This window comes from Schistocerca serialis, chromosome 1 (genome assembly GCF_023864345.2).
Source record: "Schistocerca serialis cubense isolate TAMUIC-IGC-003099 chromosome 1, iqSchSeri2.2, whole genome shotgun sequence".
In the NCBI taxonomy this organism is placed as follows: Eukaryota; Metazoa; Arthropoda; class Insecta; order Orthoptera; family Acrididae; genus Schistocerca; species Schistocerca serialis.
Window position 1 is genome coordinate 945,918,364 of NC_064638.1, and position 13,438 is coordinate 945,931,801.

The window sequence follows — 13,438 nt, forward strand, 5'->3', positions numbered from 1 at the left end:
GAAGATCAGTTCGGATTCTGCAGAAATGTTGGAACACGTGAGGCAATACTGACCCTACGACTTATCTTATAAAATAGATTAAGGAAAGGCAAACCTACATTTCTAGCATTTGTAGACTTAGAGGAAGCTTTTGACAGTGTTGACTGGAATACTCACTTTCAAATTCTGAAGGTGGCAGGGGTAAAATACAGGGAGCAAAAGGCTATTTACAATTTGTACAGAAACCAGATGGCAGTTATATGAGTCGAGGGGCACGAAAGGGAACCAGTGGTTGGGAAGGGAGTGAGACAGGTTTGTAGCCTCTCCCCAATGTTATTCAATCTGTATATTGAGCAAGCAGTAATGGAAACAAAAGAAAAATTCGGAGTAGGTATTAAAGTCCATGGAGAAGAAATAAAAACTTTGAGGTTCGCCGATGACATTGTAATTCTGTCAGAGACAGCAAAGGATTTGGAAGAGCAGTTGAACGGATGGACAGTGTCTTGAAAGGAGGATATAAGATGAACATTAACAAAAGCAAAACGAGGCTAACGGAATGTAGTCGAATTAAGTCAGGCGATGCTGAGGGAATTAGATTAGGAAATGAGACACTTAAAGTAGCAAAGGAGTTTTGCTGTTTGGGGAGCAAAATAACTGATGATGGTCGAAGTAGAGAGGATATAAAATGCAGACTGGCAATGGCAAGGAAAGTGTTTCTGAAAAAGAGAAATTTGTTAACATCGAGTATAGATTTAAGTGTCAGGAAGTCGTTTCTGAAAGTGTTTGTATGGAGTGTAGCCATGTATGGAAGTGAAAGATGGCCGATAAATAGTTTGGACAAGAGAATAGAAGCTTTCGAAATGTGTTGCTACAGAAGAATGCTGAAGATTAGATGGGTAGATCACATAACAAATGGGGGCATTGAATAGATTTGGGGAGAAGTTCGTGGCACAACTTGACAAGAAGAAGGGACTGGTTGGTAGGAGATGTTCTGAGGCATCAAGGGATCACAAATTTAGCATTGGAGGGCAGCGTGGAGCGTAAAAATCATAGAGGGTGACCAAGAGATGAATACAATAAGCAGATTCAGAAGAAGGTAGGTTGCAGTAAGTACTGGGAGATGAAGAAGCTTGCACAGGATAGAGTAGCATGGAGAGCTGCATCAAACCAGTCTCAGGAATGAAGACGACAACAACAACAACATACCAGTGTGAGAAATGCAACAAGCAGGTTTAAGGCGATTGATGGAAGTCTATAGCAGGCATCATGATACCCTGCCCAGCGTGTTTCTGAAGGTCGTTTCAAGGAGAGTGTACAATTTAATTTGGATTGTAAAATATCCCGACGGTTCGTCGAAACAGAGAAGAAAGAGTAATTTTGCTGCGAGAAACGGAAAAATGAAGTTGCTTGTGTACAATACTGCTGCACACGATCCTACTAAGTTGAGGAAGTGGGCTGCACACAGAATGTACACACCGAGAGGATTGATTCGTTTAATTCTAGCTTGGAGACCAGAGTAAGTAGCAGCCATATTGCTTGCATTGTCGCATGATTGACCTCTGTGCAAGTGAATGTCCAAATCACATTTACTTAGGAAATTTATTAATGTATCAGCTAATTAAACTGATTAGTTTCCTTAATTTGGCACATAACTTATAAATCTTTCAACAGGAAATTCATCACTACTTAAATACCTTACAACAAAAGACAGCTGATCGACATGTGTAATATTGTGGTGGAGTCTAATATGGTGGAAAAATATTTAGTTTCCTTCACTACATCTATAATATTCTTCACCACCCTTTATGCCAGAATTGATATAAAGTTTTCACACATTTGGAAAGGAAGACGAGATGTGCTCGCTTTTCCTTTGTGTCCCTAAAGGTCTTTATGGTTAGCTAGAAAAGGTTCGAATTCTGCTATTAGCTGTAGTGTCAACTCTAAATTTCCGCATGTGTGCACTCAAACCCATGGTTGTGACCCCTGAAAAACAGGCCTTGTGTGAAACAGTTTTTGACCACACCAACGGCTCGTTTTACCATGTACCTCCAATATATTTTTATTTTAAACATCTAGTCCCGTAGGACCAAATTGCCGAGCAAATCTCCAGTGTCATGGAACGTGTTAGTACATGCAATTACAACATAAAAGTAATAAACAGGTAAAATAAAACGTTTATGAACCCAAAAAAGACAAGCCATAAGTTTATGTATACGCAATCAACGATATAATACAGGAACCAGCTAAATTTTTCAAGGAACTCCAAGACAGAATAGAAGGAGTGACCAGTGAGGAAACACTTCAGTTTAGATTTAAAAGCGTGAGGATAACTGCTAAGATAGTTGAATTCTTATAGTAGCTTATTGAAAATTGATGGAGCAATATACTGCACAACTGTCTGCCAAAGAGTCAAGGTAGCACAATCCAAATGCAGATTTGATTTCTGCCTAGTATTAACTGAGTGAAAACTTCTAATGTTAACAAGAAACGACAACAGAGAATATATGTACTGAGAGGCCAATTTCAGAATACCTGGACTAATGAATAGGGGTCGAGAAGAGTTTCGCGAACTTGCACCACTTATTGCCCGAACCGCCCGTTTCTGAGCCAAAAATATCCTTTTAGAATGGGAAGAGTTATTCAAAAATATATTACCATACGTCATAAGCGAATGAAAGTAAGCAAAGTAGTCTACTTTTTGTGTTGAACTGCCACTTACTTCAGATACCGTTCGAATGGTAAAAATGGCAGCATTGAGTCTTTGAACAAGGTCCTGAACGTGAGATTTCCACGATAGTTTACTATCTATCTCAACACCCAGAAATTTGAACTGTTCAGTTTCACTAATCGTATGCCCATTTTGTGAAATTAAATGTCGGGTTTTGTTGAATTGTGTGTTAGAAAACGTAAAAACTGAGTCTTACTGTGATATAGCGTTAGTTTACTTTCTACAAGCCATGAACTTATGTCATGAACTATACTATTCGAAACAGAGCCAATTTTGTGCACAACATCCTTTACTACAAAGCTAGCATCATCATCAAACAAAAGTATTGTAGAATTACCTGTTATACTAAAAGGCATATCATGAGGAAAAGGAGTGGCCCCAGCACTGATCCCTGGGGCACCATGTCTCAAGCAGAGATATTAGTTTCTTGTCTATTCTCCCAGTGATTTGTCTCCTAACGTTTGAAGTGAACATGTTCAGATAAATTTTCATAGGCAGTTAATTATGACTGGTCGTTTTTCCAATCATTTACTCCCTGATTAGGTTTTGCAGACTGTGTTGTTCCATTACACTATAAACATGGGAAATAAAATATAATACTCTTGAGTCGACAGTATATTAAATAATTATATTCTTCTTCGTCGTTTGTCGCCATTCTTCATGGACCTAGAAAACAAATCTTTTGGAATGTCAGTATACTGCCTGCATTCTTTATTGAAATTACAATCCATATTCTGTGTCACCTGATCTTGTTTAGCAATATGATCGTGAAGGAGTTCATTCATTATCCAGTTCGAAGTATTGTGAGAAACTGAATCACTATCATCGTTCACTTTATAATTGTCATTTGGGTCAACTCAATTGATTGTTTCCACACCATTATTATTGGTGGTAATATCGGATATGTCTGACTCAGATAAAACACACGCTGTTTTTTTCGATAGTATTCATCGAATTATTGTACACCACACTATTAAACTCTGACGTTTCGAGGCTCGAGCTCGAGTTGGAACTATGGTTGCTAGATTACATTGACAAAATTATCGAACATGCCTTTGTGAAAAAATTTAGCGAGGTGAGGGTGAAAACACAAAAACACATACCTGCAGCAACATTAAAAATTATGAAACTTCCTGGAAGATTAAAACTGTGTGCCAGACCGAGACTCGAACTCGGGACCTTTGCCTTTCGTGAGCAAGTGCTCTACTCTCTACTGCTCTACTCTCTACTGTGTGCTGGACCGAGACTCGAACTTGGGACCTTTGCCTTTGCTCTACTCGTGGTAGAGCACTTGTCTGTGAAAGGCAAAGGACCCGAGTTCGGGTCTCAGTCAGGCACACGGTTTTAATCTGCCAGGAAGTTTCATATTAGCGCACACTCCGCTGCAGAGTGAAAATCTCATTCTGGACTAAAAATTATATTTATTATTCTTAGTTACAACTGTCAATAAATTTTTGTTACCTTTAAATTTTTGGTAAAAGCCATTGCATGTTACAGACTTCAAATTACAACGAATTAATAATTACGTTTTTATCATATCAATACTCAGTTTGATTCTTGTGTCAGACCACAATTGATTCGAGCTCCACACACGAAATGCTGCATGGAACTGCCATTACCCTTTTGATAATTTTTTAGTGTTAGGCGTTTCTTCTCGAATTAAAAACGTTTTCCGTCAAAAAGGAATTTCCTTTGCCTGGGAGCAATTTGGCGGTGGAGGGGGGGGGGGTAGGGGGGGATACTCCCTCCCTCCCCCCTTTGACCCTGGGTATGGGCATCCCTGTCTGTAGGTACGAACTCTTTTTGTTCTTTTTTATGTTCTAACTACAAAAAAAAGTAGCTATGTGCTCGGCGTTGCCCGAGTATTTATTTATTCTAGTCTTCCATTTGTCCAGCTCCTCTTCCTCCCCCCGTCTGTCCGCCTTCTTTTTCCCCAGTCTGCAAAATGTGTTGCGAATAGAGTGAGTAGTAGAGAAGTAATGAATTAAAATGTCATACATGATGCGGTAGTTTTTCATGCATTTCTTTATGACTTCATATCTTGACAATGATGTAATTTTGCTGGTGCACTTAGTGGTATATGTGACTGGTGAGTACAAAGTGTGTTACGAATACAGTTATTAGTAATGAAGATAAAACGGCATGTCTGATACGATATTTTTACCTCATGAACAGCGAAAATGTAGTAAGCGGCAAACTCTTTTCGTTTCATGATTTTGTGTGGGTTGTCAGTGAGAAAAAGTTTCGCAAAGGTTTGAAATTATGCTTAAAGTTTGTTCAAATCATTCTCAAATACTACATGAATATAGTCTGCCTATACGAAGACCCCACGGGAAAAAAAACTACTTTCAAATAAAGTAGCGAGGCACCGAGATACAAAGCGTTTTAGTTTTAGTGGTAACGGGAACAACGTTCTAAGTCGGCGTTTTCACGGAAAGAATAGAACAAGTCCAAGGTTTGCTTCGTCTGTTTGCAATACGCCTGTTAGGTCAGCTGGACTGCGGCTGCAAACATGGTCGATTGAGTTTCTTATGGTAATAGTGTTTAATTTGAAGTGTGATAGTAGTGTGGTCCTCTTTGGATGTTTGAAATGTGTGGATCATCACAAGATGAAGGTGAGAAGCCATCGGTTAATCAATCAGTTGAAAAGAAAGAAAGTTGTGACAGAATCAGTAATGTCTGTAGGGATCTTAGGGCATTGTCTTATGAATGATTGCAAATGCTCACTGTCGGCGTGCTTTAAAGAAATCTACCCGAAGGAAGAGCGCAGCTTATCAATTTATTAGCTGACTGAAATGACAAATCTGCCTATTTAACCATCTTAATTTCGGTGATATTCATTGCTCGTAGAAGGCTTAGGCATGACGATCCCAATACCAGAGATTACTCTTTACGATACACTGTAAGAATGAAACGAAATGACAGCATGAGTGAAATCCTTGCTTACCAATAGGTTCTATGCTTTGCATGGAATTATCAGTTTGCTGTTTCAGCATTCACCAAATGTCCAACAGTGAAGCAATATTTTATACTTACACTGAAGATCTAGGGAATAAGGGAGCGAAGGAAGTTATTATGCACTATTATGTGAGTGAAATCCTTGATCCGTTCTTGTAATATTCTGTGACTCGTACTGAGGACAGAATAAGACCTATGCAGTGTTCATATACCGTCAGTATCCCGTTCACACCATTACGCGATTAGGTAGTGTCAAAATAGTATTCCCAATTAGAGGACAGTATAATGTGGAATGTGATAAACACTTAGGTTTGGTACAAAAGAAAGTTATTGCAGAGTTACCAAACTGGTTTTGAAACCGCAAGAGTGAGTCCAATGCCTTAGAAAGTCATTCCTGTTCAATAAGAAAGTATACGAGACTGAATGACCTTTTTAAAAGCATGTTACAAACCGAAGTGTTCTTTCTAGACACTATCGCTCAGTGTTGCTCTAGTTGTGAAGTAAGATAAGCTGTTCAAATACAGGTTTACTTACGATGAAGCCTGGACACCAATAGATTTTGAGCATTCTGTGGTCTACAAGTAGACGTTGAGCCTGAGTATCAACTGCAGGGGCCTGACAAATGCTTACTGTCTCATCGCGCATATACTGGTGTTCTGTAATGTACTTTTTGAAAGGTAAATCATGATTGTTTTGCAGATAACTAATTCTGAGATTCTATTTTCAGCGCTGATGCCAGTACCTTATGAAAAATGTAGGCTTTCAAGAACTTAAACGATTTTGTCGTCAAGGCGCAAGAAACTTCTATTCCAGTCTACCACAAAACGAACCAAAATCCAAGACCAGCAAACAGAAACTTCGAATGCTAAGCAACCCAAAGAAGGGGCGAAACTTACGAGTAAGTGGTGTATTTACCTCTTCTTTTCGTGCTGAAGATGTGCATCTTTTGCATGTAATTTGAATTGTCATTCTTTTCTAATGTACATCCTCTACAACCATTAAATTTGACATCATAAATAATTGGTTAAAGGCGACTGGAGTGTTTTATGTACTTTTTTGTAATCTTGAAGGCTTAAATCTCCTCTCCTGAGAAATGTCCAAAATGTGACTTACCCTGTTTCCCTTGGGCTCTTCATATGTAAACAGACATAGAACCATTTTATAAAATGTATGGATTACTTATCTTAATAGTATATACAGCGTCGTCACAAGTTTCCCCAAGTGAAATTCCCTGATATTTCCCTGATTTCCAGTCAAGTTTTAGCATTTTCCCCTGACAAATTTTGAGATTAAAAAAAAAAAAAGTGACAGATAACATGCGCGAATACTCTGAGAATCAATACTTACGAGAATAGGTTGCAACTGGCCATATAGATGGTCACTGAGCCGCAAACAGGCACGTAGAAAAGACAATCACACTCTCACAACTAAATTTCCGGCCATAGCCTTTATCAGCATAGCCTTTATCAGAAAACGAGAGAACACAGGCATTCACACAATCACTCAGACACGACTCTTGCACGCATGATGGCCATCTCCAGCCACTGTGTCTACAGCCTTTGAGGATCAGATTCAAACCAACCTCTCCCCACGCATCCCAGCCTCTTGTTGGCAGCTGCTAAGCAATGTTGCCAATGTGTGGTTATTTCTCCTGTCAAACCAACACCCAAAAATCCATCAAAATGAAATATCTCCTTCTTGCAAAAATAAAGAAAAAATAAAACTTATTTTAAAATATGACACTCATTACTTTGTTTTCGCATCGAGCAAACATTAAAAAATCCGCCAAAATCAGATATCTCTGTATTTTCTTGCAAATAAAAAGACGAAATTAAAATTAATTTAAGCATTACACTCACATCTAGTTGCGAGACGGACAAATATTTAAAAATCCGCCGAACTCGTTCAAAATATAAGATACATATTATTATATAATTACAACACATTTTAATGGAACAGTAACAAGCAATTTTAAATACGCTCTATTAAATTTCGGGCGTACAGTCGCACACATTCAGCCTCTACTTCTAATATTTCGGCTGTGTAACGTCTAGTCATCTTCAGAATGAGCCGACAGACAGATGGCTGGACAGTATACAGCCGAAATATGAGAAGATGAAGCCGAAATTATGTGCAGCACGCCCAAAATTTAATGGAGCAGACATTGCTCCACAAAAATAAAAATGCACAAATTTAAAGATATTTACTCACCTGTCTTTATTAAAATAATAACAGTTCATCAACATTGTCCTCTGACTCTTCTTCAGTTGACGTGCTGGATTGTTAGTCTCCTTGGTAAGCAGCCATTGGGCAAATTTGCTTCAAAACATGCTCTGGTAAGACGTAATTATGACAGCCCTTGTTCACATGTGTAAGTCCGGCCCGAACAGTGAGAACTGCATTTGCCATACTGGTTTTAAGTCTATTCTTGAGGGAGGTTTTTCCATTGGTGAGCATGCTAAATGCTCTTTAGACCTCAGCATTTGACCAACGTAACACCAAAAGCATCATTTCAAAATGTAAGAGCTCCTGAAACGAATTTTGGGAACTAGCGTCTTTATATGATGCGATCTCTTGCCAAAGTTATTCTGAATTTGCGACGTTTTTCCATTGAACAGTAGTGACCACTGAAAGTCGTTTTTGTTATTTCAGTGTCAGGTAATTAAAATTCCGGAGTCAGCAGGATTGTACTTTCTGTCATCACCCTCAAACATTATTCTGGAGCAATTAGGCACACTTTTTGTAAAACCTTGACATTATTGGGCAGTCGCCTCTGGAGCTCCTTTGCAATTCGCATCTACTGCGACAAACGTTTTCGCTTTCTGCGTTAATTTTATTTTCTTTCATCTTATTTACAAATGAAACCTCTACTTCATGCCCAAGATAAATATTAGGGGATCTGTATTTTCTAACGTCTACCGTTACCAAATCCCCCCTTATAACTGGGAACAACAATCCACCGCCTAAGACCTACAATAGGAAGAACTAAGTCTTGCAGAAGCTTTGAACGGTCTGCTGTACTTGATTGGAGTGATTTTTTGACCTTTTGGCATTCTTCTAGAGTTGGTCTAAGAAACGGAAGATAAAGCTTATTGATGGCACCAGAGTAGATACTATATAATACGTCAGCTGTATAGCACTTAGTCTTATGTCTGGAGATTTCAAAATGTGTCTCTAGTTCAAGCCACTGACTTAACATTCGATTAACAGCAACTTAGATCGATAGCCACCTTGCGTCTAAATGGTGTATAATTTCAAGGGGTTCGGTTCCATCATTTAGCGCTTTAAACAAGTCTCTACAAGTCTCTCTACATGGCTTGTCGAGAAGAAGATTTAGAAAACCAAGAATAAGTTTCACAAATTAAAAACTCAATATTCCTTGATAGCATCTGGGCAGCAGAGGACACTGCTAACTGAACTGAATGGGAAAAACAGGGAATCAATACGAGATTAGGGACCTCACATTTCAGTTTCTGGTAAACCCCATTGTTAATACCCACCATTACTGAGGCATTATCCGTACCAATTCCTCTCATTTGTTTAATGTCTAGACCATAATCTGAAAGTAAGGCATTATCCGTACCAATTCCTCTCATTTGTTTAATTTCTAGACCATAATCTGAAAGTAAAGACTTTGGTGCAGTAACAATACATTCAACATTCCCCTGTTCTCGTCCAACAATTCCTAAGAAGGTGGAAATATCTCTGCTTTGTTGTTTTGAAAAATATAGAATGCAAACAGCCAACAATTTGGTGCCACAAACATCTGTAGACTCATCTATAAGAAGACTGAAATGTCCATTACCAACATCATTCTGAACTTCTGATTTAAAGTGCTGGAAGAGAATATTCCTGATCAATGCACTGTTCTTCGTGAACGATATGGCCGGAAAAGAGATGCCTGGTCAGCTCTTCGAAAAAATTTCTTGGTTAGATCTGAAGGATGATCGACGGTTCTACTTGCACAGTAATTAAGTGCAAACAAGGTAAGAACACCTTTTGCAGCTTCACGTTCGTCCATATGTTTGACAGACTGAAATGGCAATATTGACTGTCATCAAGATGTAAAAGGTTCAGCTGCTTTTAAATGTTTCTTACTTTTTCCATGCAGAAGTAAACCTGACAATCTTACATACAGGTAGCATTGGCAACGTTTACACCGCGCACTAAGTTCCCTGAGCACTTCTAACAACCGATCTTTCAATTGTTTATCACTTAACCACTCTTTTCTAAAACGTAGTACATACCGCTTGACATTCTTTTCAGACTTTTCAGTCAGTCGTAAAAACAAAACGAGCACTAGCCACTAGTTGTTAAACACACAGTAACTCACTGCAATACTGTAGTCTGTAACCTGATACGCAGCTCACCAGTTATGATCGGTTGCAGTTGGCAGCAGCCGGGAGGATTCGTGCCCTAGTGATTTGCAGATGATCGTTGCCAACAGCGCAGTGTACCGTTAGCCAGTATTGACTGCATTATCGTCTTCTTTGTAACTGAGCTGAGCTGTCTTGTTGCGCTGTTTTTTTACTAAAATGAGTGATGATGCGTTTGCTGGCTCATCACGGGGGCTATCTTCTACTCCATTTCGGAAAAGAAACCCGGTTATCAGGAGCTTATGGAAGCTCAATACACAGGTTTGTGTTGCCTGCACTGGGTGCTTACAATACATGGAGATTGTATTTGTTTCCCCCCATCCCCTCCTCCCCTCGCAACCCATCACTCCACGCCGCTTGTCCGCTCCCCCTCTGCCTACAAATCCCGCTCGACTGATGCCAAGTTGCAATTCGCAAGAAGTACCGTACACTAATGCATTCTGCTGACGCTTAGTTTCTAAACTTTTAGGTGCCGGAACGCGCCCCTTTCTACCACTTCACCACCCCCACCCCTCCCCCCGCTGGCCACAGAGAGAGACTTGTGATAAGACTTACAATGAGAAATCATTTTTTAGAAAATACTGTTTTGAAATTCAGGTTTTTAAACCATAATATCTTATAATCAAACACATAACACCACAAGGTTGATAACTTATCTTGGGTATACTGTACGTGCGTACACACACACACACACATAAACACACATATACCTCCTGCCCGTCACATCTCGTTGGCGACCCATTGTCACGCTCACTTGTGCTGGCGCAGCGGCAAATTATAGTTACGTTGTGATTTAATACACGTGTACTGTTTCAAATCTCCGGTGCTGAACTGTTAAAGAAAAAGGTCTCTGGGAGGTGCCGGAACGCGTTCCTGGCTCACCGTCCAGAATTTGCGGCATTAGCTCATCGAGCAAAGCATATTTTTGTTAGTGTGTTGCTGGTGCTAGAGGCACGTATTACATATGTAAAGCCAGTTCGAATCCTGGCGGTAGATGATACTTTCACTGCCTGTATTTGGCCGGCCAGGGGAGGAGAGAGCGCTATTGACAAAGGATTTCAGATCGATTCCGTATTTCTGGATTTCCGGAAGGCTTTTGACACTGTACCACATAAGCGGCTCGTAGTGAAATTGCGTGCTTATTGAATATCGTCTCAGTTATGCGACTGGATTTGTGATTTCCTGTCAGAGAGGTCACAGTTCGTAGTAACTGACGGAAAGTCACCGAGTAAAACAGAAGTGATTTCTGGCGTTCCCCAAGGTAGTGTTGTAGGCCCTTTGCTGGTCCTTATCTATATAAACGATTTGGGAGACAATCTGAGCAGCCGTCTTCCGGTGTTTGCAGATGACGCTGTCGTTTATCGACTAATAAAGTCATCAGATGATCAAAACAAACTGCAAAACGATTCAGAAAAGATATCTGAATGGTACGAAAAGTGGCAGTTGACCCTAAATAACGAAAAGTGTGAGGTCATCCACATGAGTGCTAAATGGAACTCGTTAAACTTCGGTTACACGATAAATCAGTCTAACCTAAAAGCCGTAAATTCAACTAAATACCTAGGTATTACAATTACGAACAGCTTAAATTGGAAGGAACACATAGAAAATGTTGTGGGGAAGGCTAACCAAAGACTGCGTTTTATTGGCAGGACACCTAGAAAATGTAACAGACCTACTAAGGAGACTGCCTGCACTACGCTTGTCCGTCCTCTTTTAGAATACTGCTGCGCGGTGTGGGATCCTTACCAGATAGGACCGACGGAGTACATCGAAAAAGTTCAAAGAAAGGCAGCACGTTTTGTATTATCGCCAAATATGGGAGAGAGTATCACAGAAATGATACAAGATTTGGGCTGGAAATCATTAAAAGAAAGCAGTTTTTCGTTGCGATGGAACCTCCTCACGAAATTCCAATCACCAGCTTTCTCCTCCGAATGCGAAAATATTTTGTTGAAACCGAGGTACATAGGGAGGAACGATCACCAAGATAAAATAAGGGAAATCAGAGCTCGTACGGAAAGATATAGGTGTTCATTCTTTCCGCGCGCTATACGAGATTGGAATAATAGAGAATTGTGATGGTGGTTCGATGAACCCTCTGCCAGGCACTTGAATGTGATTTCCAGAGTATCCATGTAGATGCAGATGATAAACTTCCTGATCGCCAGTTTTTGCGCCAATGTCCTGGATTGAATTTCAAACCTCTCCACAATCTCTCTTTAAGAGAGGACATGTGACACTGTCGAATGGTGATTCATCCGTAGAATGGGGATGTTAAGCTTTTCGAGAGAATTATGTTACGTGCCAGCAACGAGTTTCAACCTCTCCCTCCTCATCCATAAAAACACTAACACGACTCTACACTGTACCAGGACTCATCACAGTCATCCCCTGTGTGCAAAAACACGCTCGACATTTCGTAACAGGTCGGAGGAGGGCGGTGGCAAACCACCTCCACTCGGACCCTTCCCAGGATGGCGTTTCAGGATACCTGCTTCTAATCCCTACGCTCAGTTCGTGAGTACGGGACTCTTACTTGCTATTCTATCTTCGTTTACAATAGAAATTAGAGCCATTTGCCACCACATTATGTTTACCTTGCTGAGTTTGCCATTCATCAAAGATATTTGATACTGTTAGCTGAAAAATTGCCATGTACATTGCTCAAAAGGAAGGAAATCTAAGGAGTTAATTTCAATCCCGTTTTCGGTTATATCCTACATGTATTTAATTTGAATAAACAGATCAGAAATACAGCCCGTTTGTGCAACACACTGAGTGGAACTTAGGGTTTCACTGCAAAACATCCATGGCACTGTCTTGCTGGTGCACAAAAATCATAGTTTTATCGAAGGAAATATTTTTTTTCAAAATTAAATAAGCCAGAAAAACAGATCAAAAAAGACCCAGGTTTAATAATATCTGTCAAAAAATCCGTCAACTGTCAAAACTTAATTTTACCTGTGAAACAACATGAAATTCTGTCAAATCTGACGGGAAATCCATAAAGTTGGCAACGCTGCTGCTAAGCTAGCAGCAAGACTGCATGCTGGGCGAGGGGTTGGATGGGGAGAAGAAATGGGAATGAGGGAGAAGGGAAGCAGCGCACGTACTCTGCTGCACCCAGCCAGTAAACACAAACAAGGTTTATCCAATCTTTTTTTTCAGATTTCCCTGATTTTCCTGACACGTTTGAAATTCCCTGATTTCCAGAACTTGTGGCAATCTTGACGTAAGAACTCCTGTTCAGTTATATAGCTCAGGAGCATTTCACTGAATGCGTGCTGAGGAATTAGAAATTAACTCATCAAGTACAGTGACGGGTATAGCCATCATAACAGTTCCCCGTATTGCCGTACAATATCTGTCAGAGTGCAGTAGACGAAACATGCGA